Source organism: Alexandromys fortis, unplaced genomic scaffold (genome assembly GCF_014885135.2).
Source record: "Alexandromys fortis isolate MF-2015 unplaced genomic scaffold, M_Fortis_MF-2015_v1.1 scaffold_104, whole genome shotgun sequence".
NCBI classification, from domain to species: Eukaryota; Metazoa; Chordata; class Mammalia; order Rodentia; family Cricetidae; genus Alexandromys; species Alexandromys fortis.
The window spans coordinates 2,375,859-2,390,187 of NW_026068000.1; the positions used below are offsets into that span (position 1 = coordinate 2,375,859).

A 14,329-nucleotide genomic window follows, 5' to 3' on the forward strand; every position below is an offset into this window, starting at 1 on the left:
TTGAATGTGTCTGTGCTCCACCACCTTTGTCTAGACTCCGACACTGCTGCTGTTAACGAATCTCACTGCTGCCGTTCTGATCATTCTCTGCGATGTGAGATTTCCTTACTCCCAGTGCTCTAAATTAACAAGGTATTGCTCCCTTGATACGTTTATTTGTCATCCGTTGTGTTACGTCTGAGAGTGGCCTCTGTAAATTGGGAGACTTGTGACCACCACTTCTCTGCAGTTTCATCACATGTATCTAATAATCTCTCCTTTTCCCTTCTCGACCCTCACTATCTGGAATTCCTGTTCTTAGATGTTGACTCTCTTACATCAGTCTCGTTGTGCTCCCTTTTCATTTGACAATTATATCTGTTTGTCCCTTAACTCTGTTTTCTGAGTAATCCCTTTATCTCCTAACCTTTTTGATGACTTTTCTTTTCTTTTGGTTTCATTTTTCATTTACAAGAGCTTTTTGTTGGTATCTGATTTCTTTCTGTTAAATACAGGGTCCTGAGAAGCCCGGTGCACAATTCCCTGGTTGCAGACAGCATCTTGCATCTTCTTGTTATCTCTCGTAGATTGTGGCTAACATTTTACAGCATTTTAAGTTAGTTTTCACTCCTCTTTCAGTAACCCATGTTCTAAAATGTATAACTCTCTCTATATAAGCATTTCTTCCTACCTTATCTATGTTTCTGTAACTCCTTTTCTTCCTAATTCCTTGATTTTTGTTTTAAAGGCATTTGAGGAGGGAAGAGAAACAAAAGAAAGTGTTTGGTCTGCCCTCATTTATCTACAGATACTCTTCATTGGCTACTTAGCTGAATTAACTAAAGTAATACATTATTAACATTGAAAATATCATGTTTGTGAACTGTATAGCATTTTTAGTGTTTCTCAGTATTTTATTCCCTTTATGTGGTTTTAGATATTTCTGGTCTTCCCTGGAGTGCTGATCCTGTATTGTTTTTTCTTCTGTTTTTCGGCATCAAATAAATATTTCTGTGTATAGTTTCCCACTAACTATCTTAGGAGACGTCTTTGACATTTTAACATGATCGTGATTTTGTGGTATGCTATTGGAATATCCCAAAAGATGTTTACTGTACAATTTTTGCCAGTGTGTAGGGTCTTTTATTTCATTTATCCATTTTAAAGTCACGATTCCTTTGCTAATGTACTTCATGTTGCTTCTGTATGAAATAGATGAAGATAAACTGCATGGGGTTTAAGATACAAAGCAAGAGGGAAAACAATGGTGCACAGTAGAACCTAATAAATATCTGCATATGATTGCTAAACTTTGAGTGCATGGCTCACACACCTTAGAATGTATAAGAAGGAAATCATATTCACGTTAGAATACACACATACTTGAGTCTCACAGTGGTTTATGTTAGTCATAGAATTTCACTACTGTTTAGAAAGCAATATTATAATTTTATAAGAGACATTATATAATAACAGTCAATGTAATGCCTAGGTAATATATAAAGAAGAATAAAGAATCTCCCAAATATATAGTGTGTATCCAAACATTAACAGAATTAAGTATCTACCATATATGGTCTAAGTAAACCAGGTTCTCTATAAACATAATACTTCTTCAGAATCTTGTTCTTTCTGAAATTAGCAGAGAAGGAAATTTAAAAATAATGTTGTATACAGGTAAAAAAACATAAAACTTATTTTATCTAGATGATAATCAGTAACATTTGTATTTAAACTTTAGTGAGTCACTGTTTTAAAATTTATTCTAAAACATATACAGACAACTTTTTTAATTTAAGGAAATATGAGACTTTTAGTATTAAGTATTTATTCTGAGAATTTGTTTCATTGAAATCATATTAAATATTTGACATTAAGTATAGATGTTATTTTGCTGTAAAAAAAATTGCCATTCTAACACCAGCTTGACCCATTCTGTGTCAGGCTGTACCTCATGATCTTACATGAACAGGTCTTTTCGCAGAAGAAGCCAGCAGACAGATAAGAATGGCTTCCTAATATTCCATTGCTGTTACCTTCTGAATGCCACTGTGTTTTGTTTGCTTTCATTTATGAAAGTTTAATCTCATTCAACCTTTGGGCTTGGAGAGATAACTTTGTAGTTAGGAATATTTGCAGCTCTCGCAGAGAAGCCAAGTTCAGTTCCCACACTATAAAAAAACTTTCCACCTAACTAAGTCACATTTTGTGATCTTACGTTCTTTTTTGTTGTTGTTGTTGATTTTTTCTTCTGGGCCAACCCATAGTTAGTTGTTGTTTCTGCTCTTCTTTAATCCCATCTTCACAGTTTTAGGTTATATTAAATGTCTATTTATTGGATGGAGCTAGAAAACATCATACTGAGTGAGGTAACCCAGACTCAGAAAGACAGCTATCACATGTACTCACTCATAAGTGGTTTTTAAACAAAAAGCAAAGAAAACGAGCATACAAATCACAATCGCAGAGAACCTAGATAACAATGAGGACCCCAAGAGAGACATACATGGATCTAATCTACATATGAAATAGAAAATGGCAAGATCTCCCGAGTAAATTGGAAGCATGGCAACCATGGGAGAGGGATGAAGGGGAGGGAAGAGGCAGGGAGGAGAGCAGAAAAAAAAAAATGTATAGCTCAATAAAATCAATAAAAATAATGTAAAAAATGTCTATTTATTAAATAAATAGCACACAGTGAGGGTTCCCTGCCCTGTGGAAAGTCCAAGGTCCTCCCCCCTCCGTCCATGTCTAGGAAGGTGAACATCCAAACTGGCTAGGCTCGAACCGAGCTGCTCTTTGGATTGGAGAGGGAGGGGGAGAGGAGTGGGGGGAGGGGGAGAAAGGTGGGAGGAGGGGGAGGGAAATGGGAGGCTGGGAGGAGGCGGAAACTTTTTTTTTCCTTTTCTCAATTAAAAAAAAATAGCACACAGTGATGATGTCTTGCCTTAGTTTCTTAATCACAATTCTATATGTTTCATCCCTCAATATCCTTTAAGATTCCCACTAGGTTTTTTATTTCCTTCTTATTTGAACTGAAGGAAACCCTTGGGCTCTAACCTGTAACCTGTTTTATTCTCCCATTTCCTGTACAGACACACTCAAGTTCAGCTGTCGTTTGTCATGGTGCTGATTTTTATAGCCCTGTTTGTCCATTCAATCATGCTTGGATTATTGTATCTTAGTCTGAGCCCTGCATTTAAAGGAAGGCATTAGCAAACTCAAATGTGTTTGGAGGGATGATTAAATTGATTGAAGTCTCCTAAACCATGTCCCATGAGGAATGGCTGAAGGAATTGTGTATATTTATTGTTTATCCTGGAGTAAAAAAGATTGAGGGCAGACAGAATAATTGTTTTCAGTAATTGGAAAGTCTGTCATGTAAAGGAGGGAACAGATTTGTTATGAGTTGTTCTAGAAGGCTCTACTAAAATCAATTTGGACAAAGTATGAGTAGAGCTATTACAATATTCTCTTATAATGATCAGTGATTAAACCTTATTCCTCTTGGTTTTTCTTAGCACAGAGTTTTATTTATACTGGGAACTAATGAATATTTATTGACTGGATTTAATCAATATGATTGAAAGAACCAACCTCTCAGTAAACTAGAGTACCTTTTAAAGTAAAAATATCAGGTCTTTCAACAAATCTTTATCAACTGTCTGTGAAACAGCTGATTCTGTTCTCAGCTCACAGGATATAAAGCTACCAACATTGTGATGCTGTGGATGGCTTCCTTGGGCAAGAATACTTCTAAAAGTTTTCTTGAATTTGATAGCTTCATATCAACCTCATATGCTAGGTACTTTCATTATTTACACTGTAGACTTGAAGAAACTGGGCTATATGGAAGTTTTGGACTGGCCAGTTTTGAAAAGCAGGTTAGAGTTCAAATTAGATTTTAACCCAGGCAGTCAGACTCACTGATTTACGTCCATAACTTCCGTGATAAAAACTGACAATAATGAAGGACAAAAGCATACCAAAGTATGAAAACACCCGAGGACACGAGGTGATCCAATCCAGCCTTCCTTCTGGGACTCTGCTCCGTCTCTCCCCAAATGTTTGTGGCCTCCCCTCCTGTCAGGCTAGTCTTCACATGGTCTCTTGAGTGATCATCTCAAAAGCAAATGCAATCATTCGACTTCCTTCAAATCTTTCGTTAGCTCATGATGTCTGCAGGACACAGCTACCACTGCCTTTTGGACAGCAAGGCCTCCTAGTATCTGTCTCTGCCTGTCCACCTTACCTCATCTCTCTGAACACTGTGCAAACAATGTAACTAAATGGCTCTGTCATGTAGACCTTGTCTGGCAAGGAAACAGGGTTGTTGTGGGAATGAAACTATCAATATGAAATGTTCAGAGCAGTGCCTTGCGTGTAATAACTGCTGAAGAAATATTAGCATATTTATTTCCATCTACTTCTGATGATCCTGACAAAACTGCTGTGTGCTCCATATAATTTAGCCCTTAGTTTCCTAACTCCACTGGCAATTGCTTTGTAATAGATTGAGAAATAAAGGGGAAGTATTGGCTCTCCCAATTAACAAACTCAGAGGCAGAGGAAGCACAAGCAGAGTCCAGGCAGAGTTACTCCCTTGGTCTTCAGACTTCACAGCCTGGCCTTCTTCTGGGCTCGCTTATGCTGAGGCTGGCCTTCGTCAGGGCAGCCAGAGGGCTTCCAACATAGCAAGAACTATGTAAGCCTTTTATATTCGTATTCAGTAAGACTGAAAATATCATTTTCCATTGTCGTTGAGCCTGGGCTCTTCACTTTGAATAGATCCTCTGTCACATGATCACTGTCACTGGGGTAGCCAAGAGTCAGCTGGGGTAAAGGATTAACTGATGACCCTAAAAGTTATGCCCATATCCTAACACCCAGAACCTTACCTTGAGAAAGGGCCTCCGTTGTTGTAATTAGCTTTAAAATATCTAGGTAAAATAATACTGCAATATCTGAGTGGGCTTTGAATCTGTTGGTATGGGTACTGATGCGTTTCTAAAGAGAAAAGGAAACACGCAGCGGAAAGGGCCTTGTGAAGTCAAAGCAGCGACCAGATCTAAGAAGCCATGTTATGCCTGGACTTGCCAGAAGCCCGGGAGGCAAACAAGCACTCTTCCCTTTGCGTCTAAGCTGTGTAGCTCTGATTTTACCTTGATGTCAGATTTCCAGCTTCCAAGACCAGGGCAGAATATGTTGCTATTGTTTTTTGTGTTTTGGTTTTTGGTTTCTTGAGATAGGTTCTCATACAGGCCAGGCTGGCCTCAAATTCTCAGGAGATGAATGTACGGGCTGGTTTTGAGCCCACTTTTTTTTTTTTTAAGGAATATAGGTGCCCACTGCCAAGATTATACTCTTATAAGTCCATTTACAGAGCTAGGGGTGGGGACAATCTATCCTAAACTACGGAACTTCTACATAAAGTAGCAACACAGCAGTCACTTCCGTATTCTTCAACTCTACTTTGCACTTGTAATTTTTGGTTCTTAGGCCACTATGGATCACAAGCTTACAGTCTGGGCCATTTTTTTATTTACCTTTTCTGAGGTGATTCTATTGATTTCAACAACAGAACAAGATCATTCATTTGACTTTCTAAGTCCCTTAACAATCCACAGTTTTCTCTTAGCTGGTTTGACATGTTTCTCGTTGATAACCCTGTCAGGTTATTTAATGATGGCTACCCAAATTGCCATTTTTCATTCTCTTGTGGCCAAAGTCTAGAACTTCTTCATGTGTGCCCTTAGTAAACTGGAATTGATTCTGTATTGCTTTGTATGTTGATTAATGGGATTTTTGTGATTCTGAACACTAAAGTTAGTGGTGGTCTTGAGGAGTCTTCACTGACATTTGGCTATGCATTACACATTCTTACAGTTAAAAAAAATGTAAAACCCCTCAGTGGTTTTACTTCATACATGCTTAACATTTAAAAATATTTGATGCTCTAAACATCTTTAGACCAGGTGTGGATGCCAAGTAAAACTGAAGTATGGAATGAATGGTTCATTTAGCAATAACCCGTTTGAGTGTTTTGCCTCATCTAATACAAACAAATGCTTCCAAGGGCATTTGGATTTAGCCTTATGCGGTCTTTAAAGAAAGGTTATATTGCTTAAATGGTAAAACTACTATATTAAATAATAGAATGTAAGACTTCACAACTTTTCCCTTTAAAACAAAGAATATAAAGGCAAAGCCTTGTCTTGTTAAAGACTTTATATAATTAAATCTAAATTACCACAGCTAAAAGTAGAAAGTACCTGTTAAATAAATTGTATGGGAAGTCACAGAAACAATACGAATAAGGAAACACCTAGAAATTAGTGTCTGGTGAAGGAAGAGGTGACATAATCACTGGATCGTTGAGCAATTACACAATAAGCCATAAAATGCAAAACTTGAGGACCCTCTGAAAAATATTTGAAAACTATCAGTGTCATTCCACTGATTCATAGCAATCTCACCAACTGGATTCTTTCAAAATGGTGTCTGAATGGTGCTTTACTTAGCTAGTTTTGTTGTTATTTCTGCTACAAAAAATATAATAAATTTAGTGCCTTGAAACAACACAAGTATGTAATATTTCTATGGATTTGAAGTCAGAAGCAGGCTAAATCAAGGTGTCAGCTGGACCATTTCCTTTCCAATTTGTTTCTTTAGATTTTCTGCTTCTAGAACCAATACAGTTGCCTTCTTCCTTCTCTAGAGCTAACACAGGTCAATCTAGTCCTTTCTCACTGTCTGACTGTGGCTACCACTTCTTTTTTCCTCTTCCACTGTTCAGAAAATTTGTGATGAGCTAGACAGAACTCAACCAGACAACTAGGAAGGATCTCCTTTATTTAAGGTTACCTGACTGTCAACTCACATTCATTTTGTGATCAAAATTATTTACTAGCATGGAGATAGTGTGTTTGCCAGCTTTTGTAAATGAAAAGTGGACCTCTTCTGGAAACACTTGTAGCCCACCCAAAGTAACACTCCTAACTTTTCCATTTTGGCAATGATGCTTTGCAAATGTAAGATGTTATCATTGCAGGAAGCTGCAGAGAGGACACATGAGATTCCAAGAGTTTAATGCTACTAGTTATTTTAAAATAACACTTGTCAAGGGGGAAATAATTTGGTGAAAATGTAGAAAAGCATACAGAATTTCATATTAGGAAAATGGACCAAGTTAATATTAATCAGCCTCTAAAATCATCAGCAAAGTAATAAATAATAAATCAAAAAATGGAATGGAGTGCCACTAAGTGGCATACATGCTTAGTGTGTAGGAGTATGTGGGTTCAATGCCTAGACTGAAAATGTATATATAAAAAATTGTTTTTAAATAGTAAATTAAGCCTACTGTGGTATCACATGAACTACACCCAATCTCATCTAAAATTAACATTAAGGTCACATGTTTCATTTAATTAAGTTATTCATTCAGAATTTGCTGGTTTTTGTTGTTAGCACAAGGATCTATTCAATGAAAATGATTTTAATTTCATCCATTTAATTATAACCCTGTCCACAATGAACTGAATATTATTAGAAATATATCACAGCTTAACCTCAATATGGCTTATAGCAGCAATAGATTTTTACAATGTTTATGTTTTGTTTTATTTTTAGCATATTTACCATACTTACCAAGAAGAACGTTAAGTAATGCTACTAAAATGTCTTAGGGTAAGATTAATGCTTATTTCTTGAAACACCATCACATTCTGTTTGATTTGATATTTTTTAATATTATGTGATACATAGAATAGATGCTGTCATCTGGATTTTATAGAGAAAGTCAATTATACCCAAACGATGAGATGGAGATTTCTGGTAAAGAGATGAATGTGTGCTTATGTTTTATTCCCCTAATCTAGTCCCAGGACTAAACAATAACAAATGGAATTTGGAAAGGAGAGAGCATTAGGGTATAACCAGACTCAAAACCAGGAACAGAAGCAAATAAACATCCATGAAATGGATAGAAATTGTGTGCCTGTTAGGTTGTAAGTTGGCAAACTGTTGACAGATTTGGTATATCATTGCCTGTGTTCTGGTAGCTGTAGATAAGAAGGGAAATACACAACTACCTCAAAATGAAGATGATGAAGAAGAGGATGACAAAGAAGGAGGAGGAGGAGATGACAACGACAACAATGACAACGAAGGAATAAGAAGAAGAGGAGTGGGAGGAAGAAGAAGAAGAAGAAGGAGGAGGAGGAGGAGGAGGAGGAGGAGGAGGAGGAAATATGGATGAAGAAATAAGTACTGGCAGTTTCCTGAAGCCCCAAAGCTGTGAGGTTCCCAATGTACGTTTAGGGAAAGAGGGAGACAGAAACAGACAAACCTGGAACTCAGTGATCTTTGGGAGATCTCTGTTCTGCCATGGTGCCAATCTCACCCTTGGTGAAGAACACCAAGCTAACAATAGTTAAACTCAGCTCTATATACAAGGCAGAAAAAGACACAAGCCGGAAGGTTTTTGTTATGCCGATATAAACAAAAATTACTAGCCAGAATCTTTTTAAAAAACATACAAACCAGTATTAAAATGGAAGTTACTGGAAGTGGGGCGCAATGAAAGAATGTTTGTCTTTAGTGTGCCAGATTTCAGGTTAAATCCACAGAACCACACACACACACACACACACACACACACACACACACACACAAATAAGCAAGGTAGGGAGGAACTATGAACAAGAAACTCAAATGGCAGGGAGAATAGTGAAAATAAAAACTAACCAAAAACAAGGTAGAGAATTGAAAATGTTTTATCCATTCATAAGTTATGCCATGCAACATCATCTCCATCAGCAGGGTGTCTGGGTCTGAGATACAGACCTAAGCTGTCTAACTGGAAACTGTCTAGGGATAACAAGCAGTTCTGGAAGAGGGCACACAGGAAGGAGTCTCTGAGTACATAGTTTAAAGATGGGTTGGTGGAGTCACGCTTCACAGGAATCTGGAGAAGGAGGAGGGAGAGTGAGGACACTGATTCTGCAGAGACAAAACCCAAATGTGGGGACAGGCACAAAAGATGTCGAAGCGTAGGAAGTTCTGGATGTATTCTGTCCTTGTGAGTCTGCTTACACAGAGGATGGAAGAGATAGGTATGATCCAGCCACTATGGATAAGATGAGGAAACATGACTGCTAAGGTCCAGTACTAGGTTAGATCAAGAGACAAGCACCCATGTCTGGGTTCCTTCTCCACTAAACTGCCTGGATAATTTAGTGTTCTCTTGCTAAAATCATAAACGTCTGCCAAACTTAGCAACTTACGATTTTCTCATATACAAATCACCTCAATAAATAATTTTTTATCATTCTTAAGTTGCAAAAAATACATTTGTTGATGGCCTCCATATTTGAAAAGAATAAGCATCATGTATTTGGATCATAATGGCATGAAGTGATTATATCAGAACTTCTTTTCATGATTGTGGAAACACCACCTCTCTAAGAAAACAAGCAACAGACATAAAAACTATTTTTCTCTATGTTAACATTCCTCACCTCACCACGCACAAGTTTGAACCATGGATTTACTAATAAACTGTAAAATACAGTAATTGCTTTTATTCTGTTATCCCTCCTCCAAGTTGAATTCAAAGCAACAAGTTATAAGTATAATTAAATTGAAGGCATTGTGTCCACGAGTGAGAATAGAGGGGACTGTGAAAAGCCCAGAAAACCTTAAGCTTTATAAATGTCACAGAGTGCTTGTACATAAACCAGCACAATTCTTCGTAATTTCAGTTTCCAACAGCCTACACTTTCCCTGGCAGGCTTGGAGGTAGATATATGATCTCCAAATAGGTGCATGTTCCCATCATGACTGACCTTCGGGTTTGCTTAAAGCAAAACAGTTGCTCTTACCATCTCACCTGTGTTTAATGAGGCCGTTCCCCATGCCAGTGTTGGGTTAATGGACTGAGATGCAGGAAAAACAAACGGATATCTCCGTTTTACACCAGATTGCCTTTCTGCCTTGTGGCTTTAATCACTCGGTCCTCCCACATCTGCCATAATAACAATTATGGCTCCTCTGCTGGCTCCTCACCCAGGAGGATACGAGAGAGGATGGCAACACCTCCGGAAAAAATCAGGGCAAATTCTTAATCTATTTCCAGCATTGTAGGTAATAATTTTCCTCTGCAATCCCCCAAAGGGTGTTTCTGTGGGCTCGCACACCCACTATCCCGTAGGTTTGTGACACCACTGTGATTTCTAAGTTTTCTTCTACCTTTGCTCCTCTGAGATAAGTTTTAATTATGTAGACAGGTTGTAAAAGTCTGTTTCTTCTTATAAACAACTATTTCTTTGTCAGTACTAGATTTTGTTGAACTGTTTTCCTCGTATCTGAATCTTCTTATACACGCAGAAATGTGTCAGGTCTTTGTTTAACTGCAGTTGTCAAAGGAAGGGAAAGCTAGCTTCTTTTCTAGCTTCCCTTGGGAGGTGTTCTCTGCTGCAGATGACTGAAACACCCATATATATTTATTTTTCACTCAGTATAGGTGCAAAATATAACCATTCAAATTAGGAGATTTTCAACATCTTTAAAACCTGCTTTCAAAAAAAAAAAAAAAAAAAAACCTTGCTTTCTTGCCGTAATAAAAGCACTGAAAGTCTTCCCAAGTGCTAACCACTAAGAGTTGCTGCTTCCTTAGGGGACTAAGAAAAGCGGTTTGAACAAGGGACCTGAGATGCTAACAACCATGACTGTTTCATTCTGGCCCCCTCCATGTTACAATTTAAATGTAAAGAAAATGAGTGCTTATGGTGGATTTTTTTTCTGCTTCTGCTTAAATGCTTTGGAGTATTTGGTTGTATTCTTTTCCTAATCAAATGATCATCCTAAGTACTTTATACATCCCCATGAAATCTGACTTCATAGTATCTTTGAAGCCAAGCTCTGTATAAAAACTGGTTTCCTAACAATGGCTAACTAAGCTGCATGCGGTAAAACACACTCTAATCTCAGTACTTAGAAGGTAGGCACAGGAGCAACCAGGGTTCGATGCTAGCCTAAACTACTTTGAGAAGGAAAGGAAAAGAGAATAAAAATATCTAAACACTCTCACTTAATTGGTCTTGCAATTACTCAGAGCAGTCTTTAACTTTTAGCTTGAGATAAGCTGGAGTTACCTGGGAAGAAGGAACTTCATTTGAGGCCTCCATCAGATTGGCCTGTAGGTGTGTCTATAAGGCATTTTCTTTTTTCTTTTTTTTTTATTTTTTAAGGCATTTTCTTGATTGATGATTGATGTGAGAGGGCCCAGACAACTATTGGTAATTCCATTCCAGGGCAGGTGATCCTGAGGTGTGTGAGAATGCAAGTGGTTGTTGATAAGGAAGAGTCATTGGAACATAAATAAAAATAAAATGGGTAAAGAATTTGTATAGACTTTTGTTCATGCAAATGGTCAAGAAGTACACAAAAATGCTCAAATCCTAACTCATTAACAAAATGAAAGTTAGACTTCACATTCATTAGGCTGACAATTAATAAAAGAAAAACAAGTAAAATTAAAGACAAATAAAGAAACATTAGCAAGAACGTAAAGAATATGAGCAGGATATGGTAGCACACATCTGTGATTCTCATATTGGGAGACTGGAGCAGGAGGATCATGAATTCAAAGTCAGCCTGACCTACATAATGAGAGACTAACTAAATAAAACTAAAAACAACAACAAACAAAAACCAGACCTAAAAAGAAAACTTAAAGAAACCGAAGCTTGGCACACTGCTAGTAGGAATAGAAAGTGGAACAGACACCATGGCTTCCTCGAAACTTAGAAACAGACTAACATGGGGGCCAGGAGTGGAATCTCTGGAAACGTGCTGAGAAGTGGCGCTGCACAGGGGCTCTCGACAGCATGCATGTCTCACTTTCACAGCAGCGCTGTTCACAGCAGCCATGCCGAGGGCACCTCCCAAGTGTCCACTGACAGATGAGTGGGTAAGACGGTGGTGACACAAATTATAAAATGCTATTTGTTCCTTATCTAGCAGGAAACTTTGTCACCAACTTCCATCTGAACACATCTTAGCAACATTGTGCTAAATGACACAAACCTATCACAAAGGAAAGAGAGAGAAATGGAGGGATGGAGAAAAGAAGGAAGGAGGGAGGGAGNGAGGGAGGGAGGGAGGGAGGGAAGGAAGGAAGGAAGGAAGGAAGGAAGGAAGGAAGGAAGGAAGGAAGGAAGGAAGGAAGGAAGGAAGGAAGGAAAGAGAGATCAGTGTTGAGGCTAGAGAGATGGTTCAGTGGTTAAAGTACTTGCAGGACATGGGTTTGGTTCCCAGCACCCACACAGAGGCTAACAATTGTCTGTGTGCACCAGACATGTACATATGCTCAGATGTATATGTAGACAAACACTTGCACACACAAAATAAAAATATGTAAATCTTTAACAAAAACAACAAGTTACTGTTGATTCCATTTAGCGAAGGAACTAGAAAGTAGAAAGATAGCTTCAGAGGCTGACAGCAGGGTGCTGGGAAGGTGCCAGTCAATATTCATGGTCTCATTGTTGCCAAGGAAAAGGAATGCTGGGAATTTACCCCACAACTGTGTGACTGCAGGAGGATTAAAAGGCGCTCTTCCAAATGACTAAAAGGATAGATGGGCTTGGAAGCCTATATTTAAATATTCATGCATATAAATATGTAATAATAACAAAAAGAAAAAGAGGCCAGGAATTTGAGGAGGCATGGATGGAGTTGTGCTTAGGAAAGGGAATGGTGAAATGATGTGATGATATTTTAATAAAATATGCAGAATGGTGGGGAAAAGAATGCAAGGTGAGCAAGGCACCAAGGAAAGCAAGCCAGGAAGCAGCAGTCCTCAGTAGTGTCTCCTTCATCTTCTGCCTCCAGATCCCTCCTCAGGCTCCTATCCTGGCCTCCATCAGGAGCAGACTGTCAGACGTAAGATGAAATAAATGCTTCCCCACCCAAGTCACTTTTTGCTGGGGTGTTTTGTCACAGCAACAAAACTAACGCTTAAGACACATCAGTATTCTCCTCAAAGATCTGAGTCATATTTGGAATAAGAGATGAGTTATAGACACAGCTGTATATACAATGTCTTCACACTAAAGAAGCATTCATACAACTCTTCCAGAGAGAAAATGTGGTATGTGTCCATCAAGGCTCTCTGGATATCATAGACTGACTGCCAGGCTGTTCACCAGCAGAGGTCTCATGCTGCTGGTCTGGTTCAGTGGTAGCTATGGTCCCCACTTGAATTTCAAGGAAGTCACACAAACTCCAGCATCAGATGGCAGCTCTGATGAGTGTTTATCTTTTTCTAAGGAGAATGTTCCATTTCATTTAGATCCTCAGAAGTGGGTGTGATATAGTATAAAATCAAGACTAAATTTAAAAAGTTTGTTCAAAGAAAAAGCTGATTTGAATTGGTTTTCTTTTGTTTCATATTTAAGTAATCTTTCATTGCCAAGGTGAACTTTTATGCTCTCTGGTAGATTTCATTAATTATGTTCTTGTGGGAGGAGATTTTTAGAACTAAGCATTTTCTATTTTTTGTGCCCCACAAAGACTGTTAATTCACCATTTAAATTTTATAAATATGTTATTTTGTTTAAATGAGAAATGCTAGATTAAACTTTCCAGTTTTCAATTTTATGTAGTCAGTCTTCCTTATCTACAGATTCATCAAATGTGTGATTGAAAATATTTGGCAAAAACAAGCATCTGTACTGTGCGTGTACAGACTTCATCCACAGATTCCACCAACTACATATCAAAATATTCAAAAACAAACAACTCCATCAATGCAAAACCTGAAGCCCTTTCCCTTGCATAGTTCCCTGGATAGTAGAGTGCTGTAGGCATCTGCATGACATTTGCACAGTGTTGGGGTAAAGGGTAAATAGCCTAGCGATGCCTAAAGTTTCCCAGAGGAGGGAGTGGATACCCGAGGATACTGCATCCTTTTCTCCCAAGTGGTCCAGCATCCTGCTGTCCATAGATACTAATGATTTGAAGGGTTTCCCCAAACCCTACAAGAGTATCCTAAGCCTCATTCTCCACACTTCAACAATCCATTCTGTTTTATTTCTTCTCCTTACCATTATGTTGAAGTAACCCAAACCTTGAATCTTTATAACATGAAACTACTTAAATCCGGCCAAACTTTGCTCTTGATTCAGTGTTAAGCTGTGTTTTAGTATGGTTGGGACAAGAGTGTACACTATTCCACAAATAGGATACTTCCTGGGAGTACTTACTACAGAATTCTTTCTGTGCGTTATCGCATATCTGAGACTTCAGTGCTATTCATATGCTTACTTTTTTTCCATATTTGAAC

At 38.2% G+C, this 14,329-nt stretch overlaps 1 protein-coding gene across 1 annotated transcript in view; it reads left to right on the forward strand.

Annotated features, from left to right (window-relative positions):
- The window catches only part of Chst9 (carbohydrate sulfotransferase 9), a 260,604-nt gene that overhangs the window by 22,905 nt on the left and 223,370 nt on the right, over positions 1–14,329 (forward strand). The window lies entirely within an intron of this gene.